Here is a 15853-nt window from a genome sequence, read left to right on the forward strand (position 1 = left end):
AATTCCATGGGGGGAAAGAATGGACTGTTTTGGAAAAGAAGGTGTTTTTTTGTTTTGTTTTTTGTTTGTTTGTTTTTAATTTTAGAATAGTTTTAGATGTCCAGAGTTCTTATGATAGTCTTTCCAACAAATGGTTCTGGATATCCATATGAAAAGAATGACTGTGGAACCCTACCTTATACCATAACAATTAACTTAAAGTGGATCATAGGCCTAAATGTAAGAACTGAAACTATAAATCTATTAGAAGAAAACTTAGGTATAAATCTTTATGACCTTGGGTTAGGCAATAATTTCTCAGATATGATACCAAAAGCACAAGTAATATAAGAGAAGATTGATAACTTGGACTTTATCAACATTAAAAGCCTTTCTCCTTCAAAGAATATCATAAAGAAAGTGAAATGACAATGCACAGACGGCGATAATATTTGTGAGACATATATCTGATAAGGGATTTGTATCCAGAATGTATAAAGACTCAACAATAAAAAGAAAAATAATCCAATTTAAAAATGGACAAAGGATTTGAACAAACAGTTACCCAAAGAAGACATACAAATGACTAGGAAGTTCATGAAAAGATGCTCAACATCATTAGTTACTAGGGAGATGCAAATCAAAAGCAAAATGAGATAGCACATGACACCTACTGGGATAGCTAGAAACAAAAAGATAGACAAGAGTGTTGTGAGGATGTGGAGAAATCGGAACTCTCACACATCACTGGTGGGAATGTAAAATGGTGTACTTTGGAAAACAGTTTAACAGCTCCTCAAAACATTAAACATAGAGTACTTGCTTTGGCAGCACATACACCAAAATGGTAAACATAGAATCACCTAATGACCCAATCCAGCAGTTCCACTCCTTGGTATCTACCCAAGAGACATGAAAATATATGTCCACAGAAAAATTTGTACTCGAATGTTCATGGCAACATGACTCATAGCAGTCAAAAATGGAGACAACTCAAATGTTCATCAACTGATATAAACAAAATGTGGTACATCCACACAATAGAATAATACTTGGGCTTAAAAAGGAATGAAGTACAGGGGTGCCTTGCTGGCTCAGTTGGTGGAACATGCAACGCTTGATCTCAGAACGGTGGATTCAAGCCCCATGATGGGCAGAGAACTTCTTAAAAATTTTTAAATAATAAAATAAATAAACTTAAAAAATTAAGTACGGATACATTCCACAACATAGATAAACTTTGAAAATATTATGCTATGTGAAAGAAGCCAGACACAAAGGCCACATAATATGTGATCAATTTATATGAAATGGCCAGAAGATGCAAATATAAAGAGACAGAGAGAATGGCCAGAAGATGCCAATCTAGAGATACAGAAGATTAATGTTTGCCTAGGACGGGAGGGAGGGGTGGTGCACAAGTGAGGAGTGACTACTAATAGGCACATAGTTTCTTTTTGGGGTGATAAAAAGCTTCTAAAATGAGATTACAGGTCCCACAATTCTGTAAATATACTAAAATCCATTGACATGTACACTTTAAGTGAGTTAACCTTATGGTATGTAAATCGTATCTTAATAAATTGTGTTTCTAAAAAGTGAATGAGAGGAGAGAAATTGGAGGCAGCAAGTATAGACCAGTCTTCCAAGGAATTCCTTGAACCCACAAAGGTTTAATTAATTTATTTTTTATTATTTATTTTTTAATTACCAACGTATAACCACATTTGTTGTAACAAAGGGTTCTCCAGGTGGGGTAGAGTTTAGAGGGTGTCACTGTACTTACTTCTCTGTGTCCCCAGTAGATGTTTTGTCCAATGCTGATTTGATCCTCACCCTTAGAAGCAACCTCAGAACACATAGTACAAGGCTCTTCATCCCACGCAAGCTTACTCAACATTTCGCCTTCTTTCCTTTCCTTTTCTCTTTGTTATCTTGGTCCCACAAGGTGGATGCAAAAATAATCAACCTCTCTTCGTCTTATTAGAGACATAACTACCTGTGTGCGTGAAGCAAGCAAGGCCGCCAGGCCTTTGGGGAAGCAGAGTAGGGAGGTGCCCAGAGGCGTTTTCTGCACAGAGACAAGGAAAGAATAAACAAGCCTTCTGCCAAAAATGCCTGGAACTTAAAGCGCTTTACTCAGCTCAAGGTCAGGCTCTGTGTGGACATTGACAGTGACCCTGATCAGTTGTTTCTGCAATGAAAAGCATGTGGCTTTCTCTCTCCTGAAATTCACCCTCGCTAATTCCACCTTCCTGGGGAGTCAGACCTTAGAACACAAATGTCATTCCTCAGAGTGGCAACTGGCAGAGCTCCCAAGAACAAGGCAATGACACAATGTCCCCAGCTATCAGAGGCATTGATCTCCTGAGCCCAGGAGAAGGGTCTCATGACCAGGTGGGAAAGCAAACTGTGGAGTGGCATGATTGTGGAGGCCAGTGATGACTCCCTCTTCCGTCCCGCAAGGAGCTGGAAATTCCTGGCATTTGTCTCCTTCTTGGAATGAGATATTGACTCTAGGAGAATCATGGAAAAGTACAAGCCACGGATCATAAACCCTACGAGGAGGAGGTACCTCCAAGATCATCTTTATCCTGGGCCCAGATACCCCCATAAGCAGATGTTCTTCTTCTTGCCAGCCCTCCTCATCTTGGCTCAAACACAGCCACTGACAAGACTCTCCTCTGTCTCAGAAAGGCAGCTGCTGCCTGATAAGGCAGTGCTGAGGGCAGTGACCACCACTGTCAGGTCCAGCTCTGTTCCTGTCACCTCCAGTCCCTCCTCATACTTGAAACACACCATTGTTCTAACTCCTACTCTAGCTCTTGGAGTCTCTGAGAGCTATTTTATCTTTCTTCCCTTTGGTCTTCTTGCCTGTCCCAGACTTGGGCCATTAGCTGCACTGACCCCACATGTTCGCCCATGAGTCCAGGGAGCAATGGTCTCTCTGAGGTACTCAATCCAGTGTTCTCTCACATCCTGCATCCACCACACACCACCAGACCTCCCTGGTTTTGTCTTCCCATCCCAGCTTCTCGTCCCCACTTGGACCTGACAACGAACATGCCCTCCTGACCACTCTGGGTGTCCCACCAAGACTTAGACTTTGTGTTGACCCATCAAAAGGACATGAAGCCCACTACTCTAGACACATCATCCCTAATTGCTCCATTACTTCCTTGTCCAATTGGTTTCAGGCCCCATCATTACCCTTATCTTTGCTCACTTGAATAGGCTGCCCTTGGTCATTATTCACACGTTCACCTCAGCCACTCACCATGGTGGTTCAGAACACAGGATTTGAGATCAAATGATCCAATTTCTGCCATGAACTAGCTGTGAGACTTTAGAGTCCTAATCCCTGAGCATCCATTTTCTCATCTATAGATTTGGGAATAATAACGGTACCTCACCTCATAGCTTTGTCACGATAGTAATAAATAATCTTTGTAAAGCACGTAGCACAGAGGCTCAACCATACACTGCAAGTATTTAGCGTATATTTTTTATTATTTTATTTTAAAATGATCATCTAAATATATCAAAATACATTCATCATGTATTTACTGAGTCCCATACCGGCACTGGGATATAAATACCGCTCTTAAAGAACAGTGCCCTCTTAAATCTAGGAGGTGCAAGGTCACACACTGGGACTCGTGGAGCAAGGAGCTGAGGCCCAGGGCCATTGCACAAAGGCACTGACCACTGAGTACTGCCCCAGGATGTGATGAGAACACTTCCATCTTTGCACACGACTTTTAGTACCACTTGACTCCCTGGGTAAGGCAGCACCACAAGGAGATAGGGGGATGCCAGAGGGAGAGGTGAGAAATCCCCAGAGAAACACCCTCTCTGCTTCTCTCTTTGACAGAGAGTGACCAGGCCTCTGCCATGCAGGAGGGTGACGTCCCTGGGGGAGGCCTTGCTGAATCTGCCTGGGACTGTTCCGGAAGTAGGAAGGGCGGCTGGGGGTGGGGAGACAGCAGGAATGTTCTCCTGGCTTGCTGTTCAGTACAGGCGAGTGTGCTGAGAGGAGGGCCTCTGGACATCAAAGGTTCCTTTTGTCCCCTTCCGAGTGGCAGGGCAGCCAGGCCGCTGGCGATGACTCAGGCCTGGCCCTGACGTCACCCACGCCGGGCCACTGGCCTCCCTCTGCAGCCAGGAAACTGGCTGGGGAGTGGCACTCGCAGCTGCAGCAAATCTCAAAATAGGGAGGCAACTGCCTCTCCTCCTCCTCCTCTCCATCTCCTCACCGCACACCTTTCTTTTCTTCTTCTTTTTTTTTTTTTTTTTTTTTTTTTTTTAGCCTCATAGAAGGTTTCGCTTGTAGATCAACTTTCAAAATGTAGGAAGTCAGAATGAGTGACATCATCAGAAAAATATGTGGAGCTGATCTCAACAAGAAGTGAAGAACCCAGAGCAAGAAAGCGGTTATAACTCTTGAGCCCAGGGAGTTGGCAGCGTCTGGGTTTCAGAGGAGCCAGCATCTCCGAGTAAGTGAAGGCCCACCCCTGGCCCCCCTCACTCAGCGCCCTACACTGTGGGGCGCCATCTTGTTTCCTGACACCTGTGGCTTGGCAGGCCCCAGCCCAGAGGGAGGGAGTGGGGATGCATTTGGGAGACCTTTCAAATTTAGTACCAAAGGGATTTTATCTGATCTCTCTCTTCTCACGGGACCAGACAAGAGTGCATTTCCTCTCAAAAAAAAAAAAAAAAAAAAAAGAGTATATATATGTGTGTGTGTATGCATATATGTACACACATATATAGGCTGAAACTCTATGGAAGATGGCGCAAGTCCTGCCTTCCCCTGTCAACCCTCTTGTTTTGTCTCCTCTTCCTCCTCCCGCCCTAGTGCTCTGTTTTGGACTGCCAGAATGTTTGTTCAGAGTTCTGAACTGTTTGCTTCCTGGATCTTAAATCGAGTAATCAGACACACAAAAAAACGCTGTTCTAGGCAAACATGTTCCCTATGCCGTCAAATAGTATTTTTGCACTTAACCTGGTAAAAGATGGCAGCTCTGGTAAGAAAACATCCACAACCTGCCACCTTTACAGAGCATGTTTCTGGTTGCCTCTGATTATTCTGGTGCGCGCACCTCCATTGTTTCATCACTGTGTTTATAGAGAGCTTACTTTAATTCCTACTTGGGCCATTGCATCTGGAATGATATTAAACACAAAGACTGATATAACGTATCTCTGATGTCTGTTTTAACACCACCTAAAAAACTTAAGTCTTTGCATAGCCTATAATTTTACAAGCTCTGAAGGTTCCTGACCAAGAAAGCTAAGTTCCCGAGAGAAAAGTTTAATACATAATACATAATAACAACGGCAGAGTACATAGAATAGAAATCATACCCAGTGTTCCTAGCCTCCAGTGTCATCCCCTGAGTCGGCACCGAGTCTTTCTGTAGCTCACTTAGCAGAGTAGAATTGTTCATTATATTTTATAATATTTGGAGGGGGAATGTATTAAAAAAATAAATCTTTTTTTTTCAAGGCAATAGGGAAGTTTGTCATATACTGGAAAACAGTGGCAAATTCCTTCATAATCCGACAATACCCTTTAGAAAGTAACTATAGATTTGTTTTGTAGTTCTAATGTATTTGTTTTGTACATCTCACATTTACTTTTTGTTCTATTTTAACCTATCAGGTTGTCTTGAAGTGAGACACTGCTAAACTACTCTTCTGGCTGTAAGATCTGAATGCTGTGACCACTAATCTGGTGAGTGTCATTTGCCCCTGATGGCTGCTTAAATTTAAATTTGCTAATTCTACTCTCTTGGTTTATAGTAAAATTTAAGGAAAGGGGAGAAGGCATGGAACTTCCACACACACAAAAAATCCCAGCTATCTCCAAAAGAACATGTAAGAGTTAGGATAAGCTAATGGCTGTAATGGACTGAAAAATGCATAATGGCTCAAACACAACAGAAATTTATTTCTTGCTCATGTAACAGAGTGTAGTGGGGCAAAACTCTCTTTCAACATTCATTCAGAGCTATAGATTGAAAGAGTCGCCACCTTCTACAGCATGTGGTTTTCAAGGTCACCTGGACTGTCTCCACTCCCCACTGGAAGAGAAAAAGAGTGTTAAAAAATACACATGGGATGTTTTCACAGGCCATCCCTAGAAGGGATGTACAACACTTATATTCACATTCTGTTGACTAAAACTCAGTCACATGATCGGTCACATCTAACTGCAAAGGAGTCTGGGAAATGTAGTCCCTGGGGAGGCAGCCACTTCTCCAGCGACGGCTCTGGAGAGTTGCTGGGTATGAGGTAGTCCTTTCTGGCACAGCATAATAAAGCACTTAGAGTTGCTTAAGGATAAGAGAGCAGAATGAATCGGTGGGAGAAGCAAAAACTTACCAGATATTTAGTATTCCCTGACCAACTGTCTTAGGTAACATCTAGCCAGATGGGCAATGAACAGTAGGTGAGATTCTTTCAAGATGCCTCTGTTCTTTCCAACCTTGAGCTTTTTTTTTTTTTTTTTTTTTTTTTTTTAGATTTTGTTTATTTATTCATGAGACACACACAGAGAGAGGCAGAGACATACGCAGAGAGAGATGCAGGCTTCATCCAGGGAGCCTGATGGGGGACTCGATCTTGGGACCCCGGGATCATGACCCAAGCCAAAGGCTCAACCACTGAGCCACTCAGGTGCCCTGCAAACTTGAGCTTTTGTGTGAACACTACCATGCGGCCAAGGGCCAGTACAGAGGGAAGGATATTCTTCCCCTTATTTTCCTCTCCAGGGTCTTTTGGTCTAGGACCATTTTGGCTTTGTTTTCTGGTTTTTTGTTTTTGTTTTTATTCATGAGAGACACACAGAGAGAGGAGCGGGGGCAGAGACACAGGCAGAGAGAGAAGCAGAGGGAGAAGCAGGCTCCATGCAGGGAGCCTGACGTGGTACCGATCCCGGGGCTCCAGGATCACGCCCTGGGCTGAAGGAGACGCTAAACCGCTGAGCCACCCAGGGATACATGTTTCCTGGTTTTGAGTCTAGTCATACTAGTTGGAATTGTCCAGTAGAATTCTCTTCCCCCAACTCTGAGCCCCAGTAGTCTCTTGGAAAGCTTGTGGTTTCTTTAGCTCATGGTTCTGTCTGTTGCTGGAAGCTTTGAGAAGCTACCCTGTCTGATCTACTCCAGATCTTGTCACCTTTTTAATCTTGTGTGTTTTCGGGGCAGGGGGTGGGAGTAGAATCCCTAAAATAACATCTTCAAACCAAGTTATTAGAGAAACATTTAAAAGTAGATTAAAAAGGCTCAGCTGGAGAGATTAGTGCAACCCTAAGGATTTGATACATAGTTCTAGCCTTTTCTTTTCAGGAAAAGTTTCAAAACATGTGCTGAAATAATGAGTGGTAAGGCCGTAACCCCTGTTTGGAGAACTCTGAACTACTTTTATATTTTATGTAGCCTTTTCACCATTGTTGGTCTTAGTGCAGAATTCCCCTGCTGATAAATATCAGAAACCATATGGTGGGTGCATTATGATGCCCCTAAGGCATCATAATTTTAAAAAAATGGACCTCCAATAAAAAAATGGACCACATGTGCTTGCTTCAGTAGCACATATGCTAAAAATGGGCTACAGTCTTTGCCCAAGCTAGTTCTCTAGTTTTGTTGTCAATATCTGGCTAGACGCTCTGGTTTCTGATTGAATTTTACCCCTGGACTTGACATTTATGGCACCCCCACCCACATCCTGAAGAACACACATTGTCCATTGTGTGGCAAGGCCAGCTACGGCCAATTTGACACAGCCTCTTGGGTCCTTACGGAACCTGGTGCCTGGCCTAGCCTCCTATTACTGCTGCCTTGCCTCTGCCTACCTCCCTCAGGAATGGACGTGGACTAGAATAAGTTGATTGGTTGCAAAAATGCTTTAACCTCTAAAAGTTCATTTGCTGTGCCTTGGTTGGTCCTGGAAGTGTCTCCAGAACTGAGAGCTTGTAAGAGGAAGCTAAAGACAGGACCAAACTGAATGGAGGAATACAGAGTCTGCTTAGGAGAGTGCACCCAAAGGAGTGAATTGACAACAAGTGCTAGTTTTCAAAGGCTAGAGCCAAGCAGGGATGATATGTTGCCAGAATTCCCAGTCTAATGGAGTCTGCGAGGATGGGCAAGGCTAAAGCCCACTGTCGAGGAGGAAAGGCGTCAGGGTCCATTCACTTGGGAGACTTGGTAGACACAGTTTGTTAATTTCAATTCCCATGTGATAACGACTCCTCAAGGCACTAAGTATTTAGGAACTGACGTATGAGGATGTGTGTGGAGCAGTAGGCTAGGGTGAACCTCCTGATTTCCAATGTCTGGCTATGTTGATAGCGTGGCAAGGAGGGGTGTGGAATCACCAAATCAGAATTTCGATTCTGTCAGCACAATTCCTCCACACGTTGGTACAGCGGTACAGCATGCTGGGTGACATCACAGATACACCAAGTATACACTTTGTAAATATTTTAATCTTCAACATTATCAAAAAAGTGTCAAAGTAGACATCATGGGAAAAATTTGACCTTTCTTGAGCTTCCTTAACTTTAATCTTTTATTATTTAAAAACATTTTAATTCCTTGTGAGGGGTATAGTTAACATTGGGGGCACCACAGTCTTTTCGAAGCTTAGGTCACCTAAAGAGCTTGGCCTGGACCCATTGATCTGTGATGTGCAGACATGAACTGAGCACAGCAGGCTGACATTGGCAGTGCCTAGACCAGTTGGTTATTTTTAATCCCAGGGGTTTTATTGTTTTCATAGCACGGAAGTGCAAGCCCCCTTCTTACTCTGGGTCAGCATTTATGAATGTTCTTTTACTCCCTTTAGAGGATTTTGCAATAAGGCCACGTCATATTCACCAAAGCTAAGAATTCACGGTAATAGGGCTTTGTAATTTCTCATGCTGAAATCCCCCGATTTCTTGTCAAGAACAAAGTTGGAAAACACCATACTTGAAGACTTCACGGTTTTGTTTTTAACTCAAGAAGCCTCTGCTTTTCATCAGAACTTGAAAGCTTCCTCCCTCCTCCAAAATGGTATTTTTAAAGGATGTAAAACTGAGGTTCTATCAGGATAAATAAAGTAATATATGTGAAATGGTTTGGGCCACTTAGAACAATGTATGGCAAGTCAAGGTACTGATGAAAAGAATTATAATTATGGTCATTATTGGTGTTTTAGCTTTTGGTAGTGGTATTGCTATTGTAAGTATCATCATTTAAAAATTTTTTGTCTTTTTTAAAAAGGATTTTATTTATTTATTTGAGAAAGAGAACACAAGCTCCCTGCTGAGCAGAGAGCCGGAAGCGGGGCTCAATCCCCACTGGGGATCATGACCCGAGCTGAAGGCAGCTGCTTAACTAACTGAGCCACCTAGGCACCCCAATTTTTTTGTCTTTCTAAATTGACTTTCATCTGAGTTCCTTAGTACTGCTCCTTAACTAGACACAACATGTCTTGTAAAATTTCCAAGGTCATTTGGAAAGGTTTGACTGTAGGCCATAGGCCTAACCGAGGGTCTTCTAATATTCTGAGAGGTTTGACCTGGGGGTCACTGAAATCTGTGAGAGAGGATGGATTTGAGCCATCTCTCTGCCAAAAAAAACACCAAAACAAAACAAAACAAAACCAAAAATGCTATTTCCTGGCATTCTAGGGGGCTCCCAGTGCATTGGGTAAAGGAGGCTTTGAAACCACGTCACAGAAGCACTGACCTCGGGTAGTGTCTCCCAAATGAGAATGGAGTCCCATCACCTGTCCAAAAGCCCCTAATCCTGAGTGCAGTCAATCTACTTGGTGTTATGGGGTAGGGGATTATACAGAGTCAACAAGCATGAGTTCAGCCCAACAGTAGTAAAGAAGGTATCATTTAAACTATGAGCTCTCCTCCATGTACCAGATCCTATAGTCTGTTATCTTTGAATATAGCAGGAAAGTAGTATCTAGTGAAAGGACTTTCTCACTGACCCAAATTCCTTGGCGTCAACTCTACACCAAGGTACTTCACAAAAGAGAATGTAGCTTGAAATTCACCCTGGGCACCAGAGTGAGTCTGAATCATACTACAGCAGCCAGGCCACAACTGGCCTGGACTCCTAAGAGACCTCTCTGCCCTCTGTTTTCACTCTACATGTGGCAAATTCCTTTGTGTGTCTTTTAAAATATTTCTATCATTGTTTTTAAATATAAAGGGTCATAACTAGCTACTATACAAAATCTAGAGAATACAGAAAAATATCAAGGAGAAAACAACAGTCTCCAATAATCCAACAACCAAACAACAATTCTGTATTAACATTTTGACGCATTTCTTTCCAATTTTTCATATATATATATATATATATACATACACACACACACACACACACAAATTACTTGTAATAATTTTATATGCTTTTTCTCACCCCACTTAACATTATGTTGTCAACATTTTTCCAAGTCACTAAATGGCCTATGAAAATTTGATTTTTAACGGCTGTATTTTCATTGCACTGATATGTCTTAATTTATCCATTCTTTTTTTTTTTTTTTATGGGCATTTTGATTGCCTGTAGTGCTCTGCTGTTACCAATCTGTCAACATTCTTGTTGATAAATCTTTGTGGACATCTTAGGGAAAATTCCTAGAATTGAATTAGTAGGTCAAATGACCTGTTTTTAAAGTTTCTAATGCACAATGGTAAATTAGCCTCCAGAAAGGCACCACTGTCAATTTAAAAACCTAAATTCCCGGGATCCCTGGGTGGCGCAGCGGTTTAGCGCCTGCCTCTGGCCCAGGGCGCGATCCTGGAAACCCGGGATCGAATCCCATGTCAGGCTCCAGGTGCATGGAGCCTGCTTCTCCCTCTGCCTATGTCTCTGCCTCTCTCTCTCTCTCTCTCTCTCTCTGTGTGACTATCATGAATAATAAAAATTAAAAAAAAATAAAAATAAATAAAAAATAAAAACCTAAATTCCCTTCAGTTTCTTATGTTTAAACACATGCTCCTAGGCTCCAGTGGCATCAGAAGTGCTGATCAGGGGGCCTAAGAATATGCTTTTTAATATACCTTCCTAAGGACACCTGGGTGGCTCAGCAGTTGAGCGCCTGCCTTCAGCGTAGGGAGTGATCCTGGGGTCCTGGAATCGAGTCCCACATTGGGCTCCCTGCGTGGAGCCTGCTTCTCCCTCTGCCTGTGTCTCTGCCTCTCTCTCTCTCTCTCTCTGTGTGTGTGTGTCTTTCATGAATAAATAAATAAAATATTAAAAAATATATACACATTCCTATTCCTTATGCACATTAAAACCTGAGAACTGTCAATATGCTGCATTCAATGCAATAAACATTCATTTCAGCAAACACTTATTAGGCAGAAAACAGGGAACCCTGAGATAGTATATCTAAACCAGAATTTAATATAAAAGCTCTTTTTTGGCCTCTGAATTTTAGATTTTTCCTTAATCATGGTATGAGATAGTTAAAAGATTGTCAGATGGGAATCAGGAAACCTTAACTGTAAATATGAGATAACAGAGACCGAGAATGGTTCATTTATTTCCAGGTGGTTATCCAGAGAGATTTAGTGGCAGAGGTAAAGCTACAACTCGAGTAGACAAAGGGCCCAGACCCATCCAACCTTGAGGTAGCAGAGGCAAGGCACCAATGGGAAGACAGACCCCTCAGGTGAGACTCTGCCTCAGCCAGGAAACTTCTGTCTGCCTTCTGATGGGCAGGGCTATATCTCAGGATGTGTGTGGGCAGCCCAGACCCCATGAGGGGCCCACGTGCCCATTTTGGTCACCTAATGAACCCAGATCACCATGTGCCCTAAGCCCTGAGGTGGTACCACTGAAGCAGGACCAAGGAGGACATGGAGCAGTCACGCAGATCCATGAACAAGAGCAGAGTAGGAGCGGGGGTCCAGAGTCAGAAGGCAAGAGAGCAGAGACTCATATTGGGATCAGATTTAAGTCAGAGTAGGCATTAGCTGAAAAAAAGACAAAGCCAGAACTAGAGGGAACCTGTATGATTCACCCTCAAAGATGGAGTCCCATTGCATAACTTCATAGTCTGGGGAGGTACCTGCCCCAGCTGCACCTGCCTCTTTAAATCTGAGAGGTGCTGTCCACCAGACTGCCTTCCGACAGCAGGGAAATAGGAGCACCTGGCCAAAGAAGGGGCAGTGGAACAGAGAAGAGGCCTCTGAAACTGGTAAATTGGGAGCATTGTGTTATAACAGAGAACATAGTAAACAAATAACAACCAAATTTAAATTTTTTTTTTTACTACCTTTTAAGAGGAAGTGTGACCAGCCATTTTGTTGGCATAACTCTATTCAAGCCCATCAGACTATATACCTGTTGGCCACCTGATGGCATATGGCTGCCCTTCCTCATTCTAGCACCCCAACTTCTAGAGGGCCTCCCTTATATCATCTGCTTTCAAGTTCAGCCCTCACGTACTGCTCAGCTCCTGATCCTGATGGTCCCTAGTTCTTGTTCATTTCAGGTTCTATAAATGACCACTTAGGTTCCTCCATGCCGAAGCCCACATCTTTTTCTTGTGACTGCACCAGGTGAAGCACAAGAGCCAGAACCCAACGGTGTACCTCTGCTGCACCCATTATATATGCTTAGCACCAGGGAATTTGCCTATAATCACTAAGCTTCACTGCCTCTGTGCAGTCTTCATTATCTCTTGGCTGTTCCCACGTAGGATCACTGCTCTCCTGATTCTTGGCCTTCTGGTCCAAACTCATAGATCCAGGGACATGATGAGTATGGATTCTGGGAAGGTCCACAACCTCCCTTCAGTCAGGGGCACAGGAGATGGAGAGTGACTTTCCAGACATGGCTGAGGCAGTTCAGGCCATCGCTATGATGTTGGCTCTATGCAAAGCCCATCTCCCTGGCATCCTTTACAACTTGGGATTGGGAGGCACCTCCCAATATTTAGATAGAGTTCTAATTACTGACAAGACCTGGATCCCTAGGCCAAGAAGGTCCATGTGGTGGTGAAAGCAGTGCGTCCAGATCTAACCCCCAGGAGTACACGCTGGAGTTCTGTGACATCCAAACAAGGTGTCCACATTGCTGCTGGTGAATCGTAGATGATAAACAGGGTAGGAAGCCCAAGAGCAGAAAGTGTTCAGTGGAGCCTGTGATCTGACAAGGCGCCACTGGTAATCCCACTTTTCCCTGTCTATGCTGACTCCATGTCCATTCCCTGCACACTTTGTTAATAAGTAGCTAACTTTCAGAATAAAAAGCATTCACACAGTCTCTGGCCAAAGTTGCTGAACAACCCTGACCCAGGCAAATTTTGTCTCTGCTCCATGGCCGTCATATCATGGCTTTCATATTACCTCTTGGGAGAGTGCCACTAGTATCAAGTCTGCCTGTTGGGCCAAGATGTACTGCCTCAGAGAAGCCCAGCATCCCCAGTTGGTGATGTCCCACTAATGTAGTCAGGAGCAACTTGTCAAATCTAAAGACTCACCCAGTATGAAGAGCCCTGTTTTCCATCATTGAAATGCCAGACAGCTCAAACTGCTGTATAGATAAGCATTAGGATAGCTGGAACAGTGAGAGATATCTGAAGCCACCCACCTAAGCTCTGAAGGCCTCCCCCACTTGACTGCCATCTTGACTGGATCAGCAAAAGGAATCCCATACACATCTATCAGAATGGCTAAAATGACAAATACTGATGTTCCCATATGCTGGCAAGGATTTGCTTGCCAGCATATGGGACTGGACTGCTTATGTGCTGCTGGTGGGAATATAAATGGTGCAGCTGCTCTGGAAGAGTTTGACAGTTCCTTATAAAGTTAAACGTACATTTGCCATACGGTCCCACCCCTGGGTGTTTACACAGGAGAAATGAAAACTTATGCTCACGCAAAAGGCCATATATCAATACTCATAGCAGTTTTATTTCGAATACCTTAAACCAGGAAACCAGCCAGATGTCCCTCAAGGAGAGAATGGATAACAAAACTGTGGTACATCTATACCATGGAATTCTACGCAGCAAGAGAAAGGCACACACTCTTTACCTACAACTTGAATGGATCTAAGGGCATTATGCTGGGTGAAAGAAAGCCAATCTCAGAGGGTTACATACTGATTATACTGATTGAGAATAGACCAGTGCCAGAGGTTACTGCTGGAGGAAGGTGTGATCCTGAGAGGGTTAGCATAGGATTTCTTTGTGGTGATGGAATAGTTCTTTTAGTTGTGGTGATGGCTACTCCAATCTATATGTATGATAAGATTACATAGAACTACACACACCCACACACAGAGCAGGCAAAAACTGGTGAAACCCAAGTAAGGTCCACACCTGAGTTAATAGTATTACACCAATGTCAGTTCTCTGTTTTGACAAGGTGCTATACTAGTGTGAGGTACTATCCTTGGGGGAAGCTGGATGAAGTTACATAGTTACTGTCCTATTTTTGCAACTTTTTGTGACTCTTAAACTATTTCCAAAAATGTCATTAAAAGCAACTTCTAAAAACTTTAAGGTCGAAAAAATGGGGGGGTGTTCCCCACCCCAAGAAAGGGGGCTTCAGCCGCCGGCCTCTCTTTTATGAGCAACTCCTATTGTTTATTTTGCCACTTCCTAATTTATGAGTAGGATTCTGTGGCCTCGACCTCTGCTTTTCAGAGACAGCCCATCTCAGATGGAATCAAAGCTCAAGTATTCCAGCGCTGAGTGTGAATATGTCCCCTTCCCCCTCCCTGAGACTTGTAACTTCAAAGCAAGGTAAAGACTCAGAGATCTAAGAAATGGTCTCCCGGTGAAAATCTAGGACAAATCATCCTTCTCACCCCTGCACCGTGATTTCTTTTCTGGAATGGCTCTTTGTCTTCTCTGCTCTTCATACAGTTTATTCTCTTCACCTTCACCAAATGGCCCCCCCTCTAATGGAAGGAGATTAACCCTTCCTTGCCCCCTTTCAATCTCATTCAGCTGAGGGCTTGCTTGCAGCCACACTGCTCTCTGGAGCCTTGTGCCACAGCTGAATGCTGCAGCAGGAGATGGCTGCCTTCTCTTTGAAGCATTTATGCCTCTGTCAAACACCGTTTTGCCAGATTGGGCCACGGAAAGAGTTTTGAAATTAAACCGAACTTGAGCCGCCTTGGTTTATGGTATGGAATTGCACAAGGCCATGGGCACTTAGGTCAAGGGTTCCTTGCTGTGTCACTACCTTGAGGGACCCCTCTTTACTGAAAGCCCAGCATTATTTACTCTCTTGCTTTACAGAGAGGCCCGTAGCATCACTGAAGACTGAAGTTGAGCGTATGGGGCTGATTACGTGGCATCCTGTCCGGATATGACAAGACACTTGCACATAAGCCACTGTCCCTCAGGACTGGCCTCAGCCCCCAATTTCCTGCCATGTGTTATTAGGGTGACTAATGTCAAGGGACCACGGTGAGAAGGACACTGGTGCACCTTTCCTGGGCCTGGCCGTGGACTGTAGATCAGGGCAGTGGGCTAGAGAGGTGACAGTTTGAATTGTTGATCTTCAGTAGGCGTTGATGAATCTCCTAGCTTTGCACCTTTTGGTTTCAAAACCATACTGAACAACGGAAAATGAAACCTGCAACTTATTTTTAGCTGTTCATGCTAACTCATGAGATTTCTTTTGCAAACCAAGTAAGATAAAGGCGACTTTGGCTGGTTAAACTTAATCTGATTGACTTAAATAGCAATCAAGACAACTACTCTGATACACAAAGTGGCACTTGGTCTCAGGTGATATTTTGGCCAACATGTACTATTTTGCTTAAAATTATATTTAGTTGAGCTTAAACAAATTTAAACAAGTATACTGTAACATTCTCTTCCAAGAGGAATTAAG

At 43.4% G+C, this 15853-nt stretch overlaps 1 protein-coding gene across 15 annotated transcripts in view; it reads left to right on the plus strand.

Annotated features, from left to right (window-relative positions):
• ZBTB38 (zinc finger and BTB domain containing 38) overlaps positions 1-15853 on the plus strand; it is a 130572-nt gene that overhangs the window by 47600 nt on the left and 67119 nt on the right. For all 15 annotated transcript variants that reach the window (XR_007405287.1, XR_007405286.1, XR_007405288.1 and 12 more), the window contains 2 exons: positions 4289-4475; positions 5645-5716. The gene's annotated coding sequence lies outside the window, so the exon portion shown is untranslated. The remainder of the gene's footprint in view (positions 1-4288; positions 4476-5644; positions 5717-15853) is intronic.

Source organism: Canis lupus, chromosome 23 (assembly GCF_003254725.2).
Source record: "Canis lupus dingo isolate Sandy chromosome 23, ASM325472v2, whole genome shotgun sequence".
Taxonomy (NCBI): Eukaryota; Metazoa; Chordata; class Mammalia; order Carnivora; family Canidae; genus Canis; species Canis lupus.